We start from the raw sequence: 12,098 nt of genomic DNA, 5'->3' as shown, positions 1-12,098 counted from the left end.
CCTTATTCTCCCTGGGACAGGTAGGGGTTCGGGACCCCTCAAATCCCTCTTCTGGTGTGCTAATGAAGAACCAAGTATCCCTTTTCTGACCACAAAACTTGCAGCACACAGTTGTCTCCATGAGAAGCAGCCAAGCAGCGGGGTTGGCAGGCCAGTCTACCCGGGTTCACACCCTGGTGCTGCCACTTATGGGCTGAGTGACATTGGGCGAGCTGCTTTACTCTGCCTCAGATTCCTTAGCCCTGAGATGAGTATAAGCATGGCACCTCTCTGTCTTAGCCTCTGCTGCTAGAGCAAAATAGCACAGACTGGGCAGCTTCAACAACAAGACATTTATTTCTCACAGTTCTGGAGGCTGGAAGGTCCAAGATCAAGGTGCTGGCAGGGTTCAGTGTCTGGTGAGGGCTGCCTTCCTGGCTGACAGACAGCTGGCTTATTGCTGTGTCCTCCCAGGGAGAAGAGAGACAGAAAGAAACCTGGTGTCTCTCCTTATAAGGGCACTGATCCCCTCGTGGGGGTTCTACCTTTGTGACATCATCTAAACCTAAGGACCTCAAAAAAGCCCCATCTCCTGACACCATCACACTGGGGGTTCGGGCTTCAATATGTGAGTTTCACATGGACACAGACATTCAGTCCATCACTCTGTCTGATGGGGTTTCGATGACAGTTATGGAGTTAAAGCCTTCAAAATGCTTACTCTGGGGACGCCTGGGTGGCTCAGTGGTTGAGCATCTGCCTCTCGCTCAGGGCATGACCCCGGGGCCCCGGGATCAAGTCCTGCACTGCGGTCCCCGCAGGGAGCCTGCTTCTCCCTCTGCCTGTGTCTCTGCCAATCTCTCTGCATCTCTCATGAATAAGTAAATAAAATCTTAAAAAAAAAAAATAAAACACCCAAAATGCTTACTCTGTGTTGGGTACGGAGTGACTGCTGAGCACACACTTGCCAGTTCATTCCTTTCTTTTTTTTTTTTAAGCAGCTCTCTTGACATACAGTTCACATGCTACATAACTCGCCTTCAGAGTGTCCAAGTCAGTGTATTTAGCCTATGCACCAGGCGATGCAACCATCACTGCTATCTAAGCCCACGACATCTTTAAGACCTGGAAAAGAAGCCCTGCCCCTCTTTGCCATCACCTCACGATCCCCCTTGGCTCTCCCGCCCCAGACCTTAGGCAACCACTCATCTCCTTTCTGTCTCTATGGGTTTGCCTATTTTGGACTCCTCACGTGTACAGAATCATGCCATATGTGCTCCTTTGTGTCTGGCTTCCTTCACTCGGCATCATATTTTCAAGTCTTGCCCACGTTGTAGCATGGATCCATACCTCATTGCTTTTTGTTGGCTCATGGTATTCCGTGGTATGGATATACTACATTTTCTTTACCCGTTTGTCAGTTGATGGACGCTTGAGTTGTTTCTGCTTTGGCTGTTAGAACAATGCTGCTATGAACACACAGGTCCAAGTTCTGCAGGGACACATGTTTCCATTTCTCTTGGGTATATACCTAGGCATGAAATTACTGAGTCTGTGGTTAACTCGATGGAGAACCCCCCCCCCCCCAAACAATTTTCCAGAGTGGCGGAAACATTTTATACTTGCTATAGACTGGGTGTTGGTGTCCTAATCCAGGTGTGATCGATCGTACAGGGAGGTGGGGCCTTTGGGAGGGGATTAGGTCATGAGGGAGAGCCCCCATGACTGGGATTAGTGGCCTTATAAAAGAGAGCCTGAGAGCTACCTATCCCTTCTGCTGTGCGAGGACATGGCAAGAAGACAACTGTTTATGAATCAGAAAGATGGCCCTCGCCAGAACCCAAGTCTGCTGGTGCCTTGATCTTGGACTTCTAGCCTCTAGAACTGTGAGAAATAAGTATCTGTTTTTATAAGCCACCCAGTCTATGGTATTCTGTTATAGCAGCCAAACTAAGACAGTGAGCATATGATGGCTCGAATTTCTCCATACTGTCACCAACACTTAATACCATCTGCCTTTTTGATTATAGCCTCCCTAGTGGGTGTGAAGTGGGATCTCTTCATGTCCTATTTCACTCTTTAGAGAGCATTTATTGGTTTCCTACTGGGGCAAAGCCCCAAGGTGGGAGGAGGGCTGAGGAGACAGGGCTTGGAGAGGAGGTGAATCTTTTGGGATTTGTTGCAAGCGGTCAGAAGTTTCAGGAGTGGGGAATTGCCTGGATTGAGCCCCAGAGGCATCGATAAGTGCGGTATCTAGAGTCATAGGAGTTATGACAGGGCCTGACACCCAGGGTCAGATGGTCAGGTCACCCGGAACGCCACTGTCAGGAGTTTGGTTTTATCCCAGAGACAAGTTGCCATTCGTGAGCTGGGGAGCAAGAGAAAAATAATCTGTTTCGGGACAGCCACCCTGACTGTTGCGCAGAGGGTGGATTCATGGGGCCAACAGTGGATGCGGCGGGACCAGGGAGCAGCTGGTGCAGTAATCTTGATGTGACACAGTGACAGCTGGAACCAGGGCAGAGCCGGTGGTGGCAGTGAGGAGGAAGCAGTCCTAGAGGACACAGGGAGCAGATCTCTTGAGTGGGGTACTGTCACTCAGTTCTTTCACAAGGTTTTGCCACAGAAAGATCATCCTGGAAAAATTCAAAGGTCAAAGTTTCTAAGCGAAAATACCCGTAGATAACAGAGGGAGAGCTACTGACCTCCCCATGCCCTGGGCCAAGGGCCAAACCCTCTGCCAGAGTCTGATGGAAAGAGTCAAGGTGGCAGAAGAAGGAGGGATCCAAGTGCCAGGAACACCAGATAATTCGATGTGTCCCTTCTCTTCACCAAGGCAACTGGGCCAATGTTCATTTCATACCAATTACATGCACAGCAGAGAGAAATAGAAAATAAGATGGGTCTCTGGCTTCCAGAAGCCTTCCCTCTAGATATTACTCAGCCACTAGAAACGACAAATACCCACCATTTGCTTTGATGTGGATGGAACTGGATGGAGGTTATTATGCTGAGTGAAATAAGTCAATTGGAGAAAGACAAACATTATATGGTCTCATTCATTTGGGGAATATAAAAAATAGTGGAAGGGAATAAAGGGGAAAGGAGAAGAAATGTGTGGGAGATATCAGAAAGGGAGACAGAACATGAGAGACTCCTAACTCTGGGAAACGAACTAGGGGTGGTGGAAGGGCAGGTGGGTGGGGGGTGGGGGTGACTGGGTGACGGGCACTGAGGTGGGCACTTGACGGGATGAGCACTGGGTGTTATTCTGTATGTTGGCAAATTGAACACCAATAAAAATAAATTCATAAAAAAAAACAACATTGGGGTATATTTGAAGAAGAACAATGCCCACCCAAGGTGGTAACATAATTCCCTGCTGAGTGGATAAGATTTGACCGTCAAAGACCTCCAGAAAGAAACGTGTGAGGACCTTGGGTGGAGGGGGACATTAGCCTTTGGATACTAGGATGGAGAGGCTAAGGGAAGCCCAGTGGGAAACAGAAAGCTCAGGTGAAGAGGCAAGGAGACAGAAGGCACAAGGCCCTTTCAGGGGGCAGTGAGGTCACCTGTTGGACCAGAGGTCCTAAGGCAGGGCAGGCCAGGCATAGAAGGCCAGGCAAGGGCATGTGGCCTGATTGTGTAGGCAATGGGAAGCCAGTAGAACAACATACCCAAGGGAGGGAGGGGTTAGGGTAGCAGATGCTTTCAAGGACAAGCCACCACGAAGTCAGCAGAGGAAGTCCACCTGCTTTTTGAGAACAATCAAGATGACTAATCCCAGGGCTCCATCAGAGCATAGCCAGAGTGCATGGAGGAGTAAGATGGCAAGTGTCACCCCCCAGGGCTCTGTTAGACCAGGACAGGGGCCAAAAAGTAGTGATAGGAAGCTGGGACCTGTGATCACAAACAGGCTGGGTGTGGAGGACAAGACTAAGAAAAGAAGATACTGGGACATGAAATCCTCTTTCCCTGAGGACTCTGCCTAAGTAGAAAACAAGGGGTGAAACCCTGGGTGGGGGGAGTCAGCTTCTGGGAGAGCCGCACAGAGAGGTTTCAGCGAGTCAGTATGCCTGCCAGGGAAGCTGGCCCCGTAGTCATTCCAGTGCATTCCAGAGGCATTCATGGGAGGCAAGGTGAGGCGGCAGGAGCTGCGCCCAGCTGACGGTCCTACATTTTCTCCTCTAAAGTACTTTCCTTCAAGCTCTCAGGGGTTTGTTTTCTTTTCAAACAGTTTCTTAAAATCATGGTAAAATATACATAATATTTATCATTTTAGCCATCTGTAAGTACACAGTTCACTGGCATTAATTACATTCACAGTGTTGCGTAACCATCACCACCATCTGTATGCAAAACTTTTTCATCATCCCCAACATAAACTCTACCCATTAAATAATAACTTCCCCTTTTCCCCTCACCCTCAACTCATGGTAACCTCTACTCTGTCTCTACGACTATGCCCATTCTAGCTTACGTACTTCCTATACATGGGACCATATAGTGTTCGTCCTGCTGGGTCTGGTTTATGTCACTGAGCATAATGTTTCCAAGGTCCAGCCATGCTGTCTGACCTCTCAGAATTGCGTTCCTTTTCATGGCCGAATAGTATTCCATCATCAGCATATGCCACGTTGTGTTTATCCATTCATCAGTCAACGGACGCTTGGGTTGTCTCCACTTTTTGGCCATTGCGAATCATGCTGTTGCAATCGTAGGTACGTGGACATCTGTTCAAATCTCTGCCATCACTTCCTCGGGGCACATACACCGGAGTGGAATTGCTGGATCCTATGGCAAGTCTGTGTTGAATTTCCTGAGGCACATATTGCCATACTGTTCTCCACAGTGGCTGCACCATTGCCATTTTGTGTTGATTAATTTTTTTATTACAGTCACCCTAGTAGGTGTGAAGTAGTATCTCATTGTGGTTTTGGTAGTGGCTAGAAGAGTTGAAGAGTCTTTCATGTCCCTATGGGCCTTACACACCTTTGGAGAAATGTCTCTTCCAGCCATTTGCCCATTTTTAAGTTGGGTTGTTTGTTTGTTGTTTTTGTTGAGTTGTAGAGGTTTATAGCAATCTCTTGTCAGATTTATGATTGGCAAATATTTTCTCGCATTTGTAGGTTGTTGCTTTTTCACTGTGGACAGAGCCCTTATTGATGCACACAAATTTTGGGGATGAAGTTCAATTTATTTTTTCTTTCGTTGCCTCTGCTTTCGGTGTCAGAGACACCAACATGGCTAAATCCAGTGCCATGAAGATTTTGACCAATGTTTTCTTCTAAGAGTTTAGTAGTTTTAGCTCTTAAATTTAAGTCTTTGGCCCATTTTGAGGTAGTGTTTGTATATGGTATAAGGTAAGGGTCATGTGGGATTTTTGGATCTCTCTCTCTCTCTCTCTCTCTCTCATTCTCTCTTTCTCTCTCTGAGAAGGGAGGTGTCTAAATGATCCAGAACTAGGCATTGGTTCCTAAGTCACTAAGGAACTAGCTATGAGGGTAACTGGTCTCATGGCATGAGAATGGGCTTCAGCTTTCTCATCCATAGACTGAGAGTAATATTGCCCCTGTAGCAGGCCAAATAGCACCCTCCCAAAATTCATGTCTGCCAGGAACCTCAGAATGAGATCTCATTTGAAAATATGATCTTTGCCATGGGATTGAGTTAAGGGTCTCCAGATGAAATCCCACTGGATTTACCACAGGCCCTAAATCCAATGATTGGTGTCCTTATGAGAAGGCTGTGCAAAGAGAGAGCCAGAGATTGGAGCGATGCTCCTATAAGCGGAGGAACACCGAGGATTGCCTGGCAGCAATGGGAAGCTGGAAACGGTGAGGAAGGAGCCTCCCCTAGAGGCTCCCGAGAGAGCACAGTCCTGGTGACCCCTTGATTTTGAGCTTCTTGCCGCCAGAACAGTGAGAGAACAAATGTGTGTTATTTTCAAGCTATCAAAGTTGGAGGTAATTTGTTACAGCAGCCATAGGAAACTAATATCCTTCCTCACAGAGGACTGAAATTCTTAAATATGATCCTACTCTAGTGCATATCACAGTGTCGGGTACGCTGCCTAAGGCCTCTCAAGACATTCTTCTTGTCTCGGGCACCACTCCAGCTGCCCACATCCACGACATAAAGCAGAGCCAGCCATGACCCGCCAGTGTGCCCTCCCCTCCCCAAGCTGCCAAGTCCTCTGACACTGCATGGGCTACACAGCAGGCACCCAGCACATCTACTTTGCCAGAGGGAATGGGGTTGGCTGTGCTTGAGTGTGAATGCTGGGCAGGCCCCTGGCTGGCCGGGGAGACTTGTGGTGCCATCTGAACAATGGTTCTCCTGATGGAAACGGAACCCTTCTCACTGGGATGCTGGGAGGATTTGACAGGGTGATGCAGGTGACAGGGTGTCTGAGAACTCAGAACTGCAAGGGGACCCCAGAGACAGTCTTCCAACCCGCTCACTTCATAGAGGAGAAAGAGAAGGACCAGAGAAGGACAGTGGCCTGCCCAAAGCCTCAGAGTGATCTCCCAACACCGCACCCGCAGTGCCCCACTGGCATCCGTATGAGGGGGGGTAGAAGTGCCCCAGCTTGTGAACACTGGGCACCATGGACCCCCCACCCCAGGGCTTCCCCCAGCTCCAAGAGGGAGTGGGTTTCCAGCAGTCAAGTGAACGCAATACTCCAGGCAGCAGAGAATGGTCAACCATGCCTGCTACTGCTGACAGAGCAGACTGCTTCTATAAATGGCCAGATTGTAAATATTTTTCATTTTTGTGGGTCCCGCAGTCTCTGTCACAACCACTCACTCAGCTCTGCCCCAGGAGTGTCATAGCACTCATAGCCAATAGGTAAATGAGCGGGAGTGGCTGTGTGCCAATCACATGGTATTTATGGACATTGAAATTTGAAGGTCCCATTATCCCATGTGTCACAAAATACTCTTTTTAGTTTTTCTCGGTCATTCTTAGCTGGCAGGCCGGATGAAGACAGAGGGTGGGCAAGACTTGGCCTACCCATGGTCTCCATCGGTGGTTCGCAGCCTTAGCTGGGCATTAGACTTGTCAGGGGAGCCTTTAGAAAAACACTAATGCTGGGGATCTCTGGCTGGCTCAGTGGTTTAGCACCTGCCTTTGGTCCAGGGCATGATCCTGGAGTCCTGGGATAGAGTCCCACATCAGGATCCGTGCTTCTCCCTCTGCCTCTCTCTCTTTCTGTGTCTCTCATGAATAAATAAATCAAATCTTAAAAAAAAAAAAAAAGGAAAACACTAGTGCCTAACCCCACCTCAGGCCCAGTACAGCAAAATCTTGGGGAGTGGGGCCTGGGACGGGGCAATTTTAAAAGCTCCCCTGACATCCAGCAATTCAGGTACAAACCTCAGAGAAATGAAAACATATGTTCACACAAAAACTCCTACGCGCACGTTCATAGAAGCATTAGTCACCAGAGCCCCAAACTTCAAACAACCCAAATGTCCAACTCTTGATGAATGGATACACAAGATGGGGTTTACCCATACAATGGAATATTGTTCAGCCAAAAAAGGAATGAGGTTCCAGTCCATGCTACAACCATGGGGGAGCCTTGAAATCATGATGTTAAGAAGCCAGACACATATTGTGGGATTTTATTTGTATGAAATCTCAAAGACACAAATCCACAGAGACAGAAAGGAGATCAGTGGTTGCCAGGGGCTGAAGGAGGGGAAATAGGGAGTGACTGCTCGTGGGTATGGAATTCCCTCTTGGGATGGCGGGAATGTTCTGGAAGTAGATAGTGATAGTGCCATACTGTGAATGTGGCAAATGCCACAACACTGTATACTTTCGAAGGGTGAATTTTGTCTCAATTTCAAAAGGAAAACAACCTTTCCCGAGGATTCTTTTATGTCACCAGGGTTGAGAATCAGGGGACCAGGGGAGGCAGTGGCAGATTTCAAAGCGGCAGGCCCAGGGCTAAGGTAGAGTCCAGCACAGAAGCTGTGGGAGTAGACAGGATGGGCCCCTAGTGCTCCCTAGGCTGGGAGGGGGCCGTATGTTCTAGTAAAGCCTGAGGGATAAACTGGGGCCACCCGGCAGAGACGGAAGGAAGGTCGCTGCAGACCATGGAAACACACAGGACCACCTGGAGGCGCCAAGCAGTAAGGGGGGCTCAGGCCAGACCACGTAGCGCTTTGTGGGCCACAGACAGGGATCCGGATTCGCTCTGAGTGAGATGGAGGGCCTCTAACTCGAGGTTGATGGGTTGTGAGCAAGAGGATGGGACATGATTTAGTTTTGAAGAGGCTCCCCCTGGCTGCTGGGTGGCGAATGGGCAGAGGCAGCTGTGCAGGGATTCAGGGCAGAGACGGGCGCATACAGCCAAGCGTACTGAGAAAGCAGAGTTCACAGGACCGGGTCACGGAGCAGGTGAGACCAGGAAAGGGGTCAAGGCTGGCCCCTAGGTGTGCGGCCCTAACAACTAGGAGGTCGGTGGTGCCATTTACTGAGACAGGGAGCACGTGGGGGGAGTGGCAGGGTGGTTTTGGGGACAAGGATGAGCAGCAGCTCTTATTTGCATATTGCAATGCCTCTGAAAAAGCGTGAGACAATGGAGAACAGGCATTCGGAGGTCCATGTCTGGGTTCCCAGGAGAAGCAGGGCTGGAAAGGTAAAGGCGGGCGCGATCTGCACGCGAGTGTGGCTACGTGGGCCCAAGGAGAGAGGATTAGGCAGAAGGGAGCAAGACGTGAAGACACACTCCACATCACTCATCGCCAGGGCGATGCAAACCAAACCACCATGAGAGACCACATCCCACCTGGCAGAAAGGCTAAAAAATGACAACCCAGGAAACAACAGGTGTTGGCGAGCGTGTGGAGAAAAAGGAGCCCTTGTGCATGGGAACGCAAAGTGGTGCGGCCACTCCGGAAAGCAGTACAGACATTCCTCAAAATGTTCCAAAGAGAACGAACGACCCTATGATCCAGTAATTCTGCTACTGGGTCTGCACCCAAAGAATACGAAAACACTCATTCGAAAAGATATATGCGCCCCTGGGTTTAGTGCAACATTATTTACAACAGCCAAATTATGGAAGTGGCCCAAGTGCCCATCGACACACGAGTGGATAAAGAAGATGGGATATACACTACGGAATACGACTCAGCCATCAGAAAGAATGAAATCTTGCCATTTGCGACGTGGATGGAGCTAGAAAGTATAATGCTAGGCAAAATAAGCCAGGGAAAGACAAATGCCAGATGATTTCACACAAACGTGGAATTTAAGAAACAAAACAAATGAGCAAAGAGAAAAAGAGACAAACCAGGTAACAGACTCTTGACTCTAGAGAACAAACTGATGGTTGCCCGAGGGGAGGCGGGGGGGGGCAGGGGTGAAATGGGTGATGGGGATGCAGGAGGACACATACCACTGAGTAGCGCCTAGAATTGTTGGATCACTATATTGTACCCCTGAAACTCATATACCACTGGATGCTAACTATGCTGGAATCAAAAAAAAATTCCATCAATAAGAAAATTTGAAAACCCCTGATTGACTTAGTGAAATCAAAACATTGTTTATACCAAAAGAAAGAGAGAGAGAGAGAGAGAGAGAGAGAGCGCAGAAGGGACAGCGTGAGCAGGTGTACAATATAGTGAGGTCATCCAGGGCCAAGTCTTGCAGGGTCTTGAAGGCCGAGCTCAGGAGTTTAGGCCGGATCCCAGGAATAATGGGAAGAGGTGACTGGGGGCTTGAGCAGGGGAAGGCTGTGCAATCCGACCTAACGCTTCCAGGAAATCCTTGTTCCCCTAGTGTGAAGAGCTCACAGGCGAGCGGAGAAGAAGCACGCGCCCCATTTCCAAGAATCATGTAATCGAGGCCATGCAGAAAAACTTACGCAACTGTAGAAAATAGCGCCGCACTAACAGTCATATCACTGCGTCACAAAATATTATTATTCCTCTGCTTTCTCACAAGAGGTCCTCAGGTGCTCCCTGGTGTTGGGTGTGGGGATGGAGAGAAGGGGGTGCTCTGAGAAGTCTCGAGGAAGTAGAATTGGGGCATCTGGGTGGTTCAGTGGTTGAGCGTCTGCCTTTGGCTCAGGGATCGAGTCCTGCATTGGGCTCCCTGCGTGGAGTCTGCTTTTCCCTCTGCCTATGTCTCTGCCTCTCTCTCTGTGTCTCTCATGAATAAATAAATAAAATCTAAAAAAAAAAAAAAAAAGGAGTAAGATTGGCAGGCACCCAACTGATACGTGTTAATAAATTTTTGTTGAAATTCATATAACCAGTTAGAGGCAGATCCAGGCTGCTCCAATTTTCCTCTGCCTCGGTTTACCCGTGCTGGGTGAGAAAACTCTGCAAACTGGTTTGATGTTTGCATATGAGTTAATAGAGTTGAATGGTCATGTTGGATGGGCTGGGGTTGGGCTCCTACAGTATCCAAATACATGTACACGAGCACCCTACGTGTGTGTGTGCACTCGTGCACAGGGCTATGTGTATGTATGTGTGTGGGGTGAGGTGCTTGATGTACTGGTGCTCAAAGGGGCAGCAAAGCTTGTTGAAAACCGCCAGGGGCTATTTTGTGACGCAGTGATATGACTTTTAGTGGGGCACTATTTTGTAAATTTGTGTTGTGTTAAGTTTTTCGGCGCGGCCTTGATTGCATGAAAAGACCTGAAGAGGCCACACGTTGGTTTCTGTGGTTTGAGTCTCCCAAGTACTTCAGGAAGACTTCACTGGGGAAGTAAAGCAAGGTCCTCCTCCTTCGCATTTGAGGGGCAAATGTTAAGTCCTATTCCTCCAGAGGTCAGGATTCAGGAAAGAAAATGAAAATGCTGCTTTGGAAATATTACAGAGACATAAGTTATTTTTTGCCAAGTGCTTATGCAAATTTCCTATTAACTCGACTGAGCACTAGATAGAAATTTGCAGAACAGTCTCTCACATTAGGAAAACATGCAGGTATAAGGTTTTGCCCTGCTTGACTTGGCACGCAGGCTTCCAGAAGACGGGTGGGTGTTCTGCATTTAGATTTCCAGAGAAGAGGACTCCTTCTCATGATAATGAGACTTGAAACCAAGTCGTGACCCACTGGCATTTTGCACCTGTCTTCTTTTCCTTCTGTGTTGTTCTCCTCGTGGCCATCATTGCCAGCATCCTCACCGTTGTCTGCTCCTTGGTGTGATAAGAAAACACCTCAAATCCCAAATGGGAATTCTAACAGGAATCAAAAAAGGTGGGGTTATTCATATGTCATGGAATTTGTTGCACCGGATTACAAAATGCTCTGGCCAAAGGGCCCCTTCTGGGGGTGAGCAACTCTTCTCTCTGCCTCCGCACCCCGCCGGCCCCGGGCTCACCTCCACTCTCCCCAGCTTTGCTCTCCGAGGCAGATGCTGGGCTCTGCAACACAGTCCTGAGTCTTCTCGAAGAAACAGATCCGTGACAAGTCTGGTCTTGTCACCCTGCAGCCTCACCCCAGCCCCCGTGAGAACTCCTCGGGTGTGCTTGGATGCAGTTCAAATCCCACCTGCTGCTCTGTGAGCCCTGATTCTGGCCGACAGGATTCAAACTCCCTACGTGGGGCACTCATTTCTGGGCGTTTCTCAGACACCCGTCCCCGCTTCCGCCCTCACACCCCCATCTGTCTGCACTGTGGACCGCTTTCCGTCTCTCTGCCAGGCCTAAAACCCCTCGTGGCTTCCCTTTGTTCTCAGGATCGAATCTTTGTCGTCAGTGTGGCATTCAGGGCTCTGCCTTCCTAGAGAATCCAACAGAGGAGAGAATAAGAACACGGTGGCCAGGTGGAGGGGACTGGGGGATCATTTGCCTACAACAACAAAAAATGTGAGGGAACGTTGTTTGAGGGTCCATTTTCAGGGCTCCTGTTTACATGTGGGGTGTATTCCAGAAATTCCGCAGACGGAGGGCCCTGGGTGGGCTGAATGTTGCTGGTAGGGCTGGTGGTTCCCAGACTTGGACATTCACTGGGGTGTAGATTTCCTTTTTCTGTTTTTCTCCTTCCTTCCTTCCTTCCTTCCTTCCTTCCTTCCTCCCTTCCTCCCTTCCTTCCTTCCTTCCTCCCAATTTGGGGACAGACAGGGTTGCCAACTTTTTATTTTGCAA

The sequence above is a fragment of the Vulpes vulpes genome, chromosome X (assembly GCF_048418805.1).
Source record: "Vulpes vulpes isolate BD-2025 chromosome X, VulVul3, whole genome shotgun sequence".
In the NCBI taxonomy this organism is placed as follows: domain Eukaryota; kingdom Metazoa; phylum Chordata; class Mammalia; order Carnivora; family Canidae; genus Vulpes; species Vulpes vulpes.
This window is presented reverse-complemented; position numbering follows the sequence as displayed.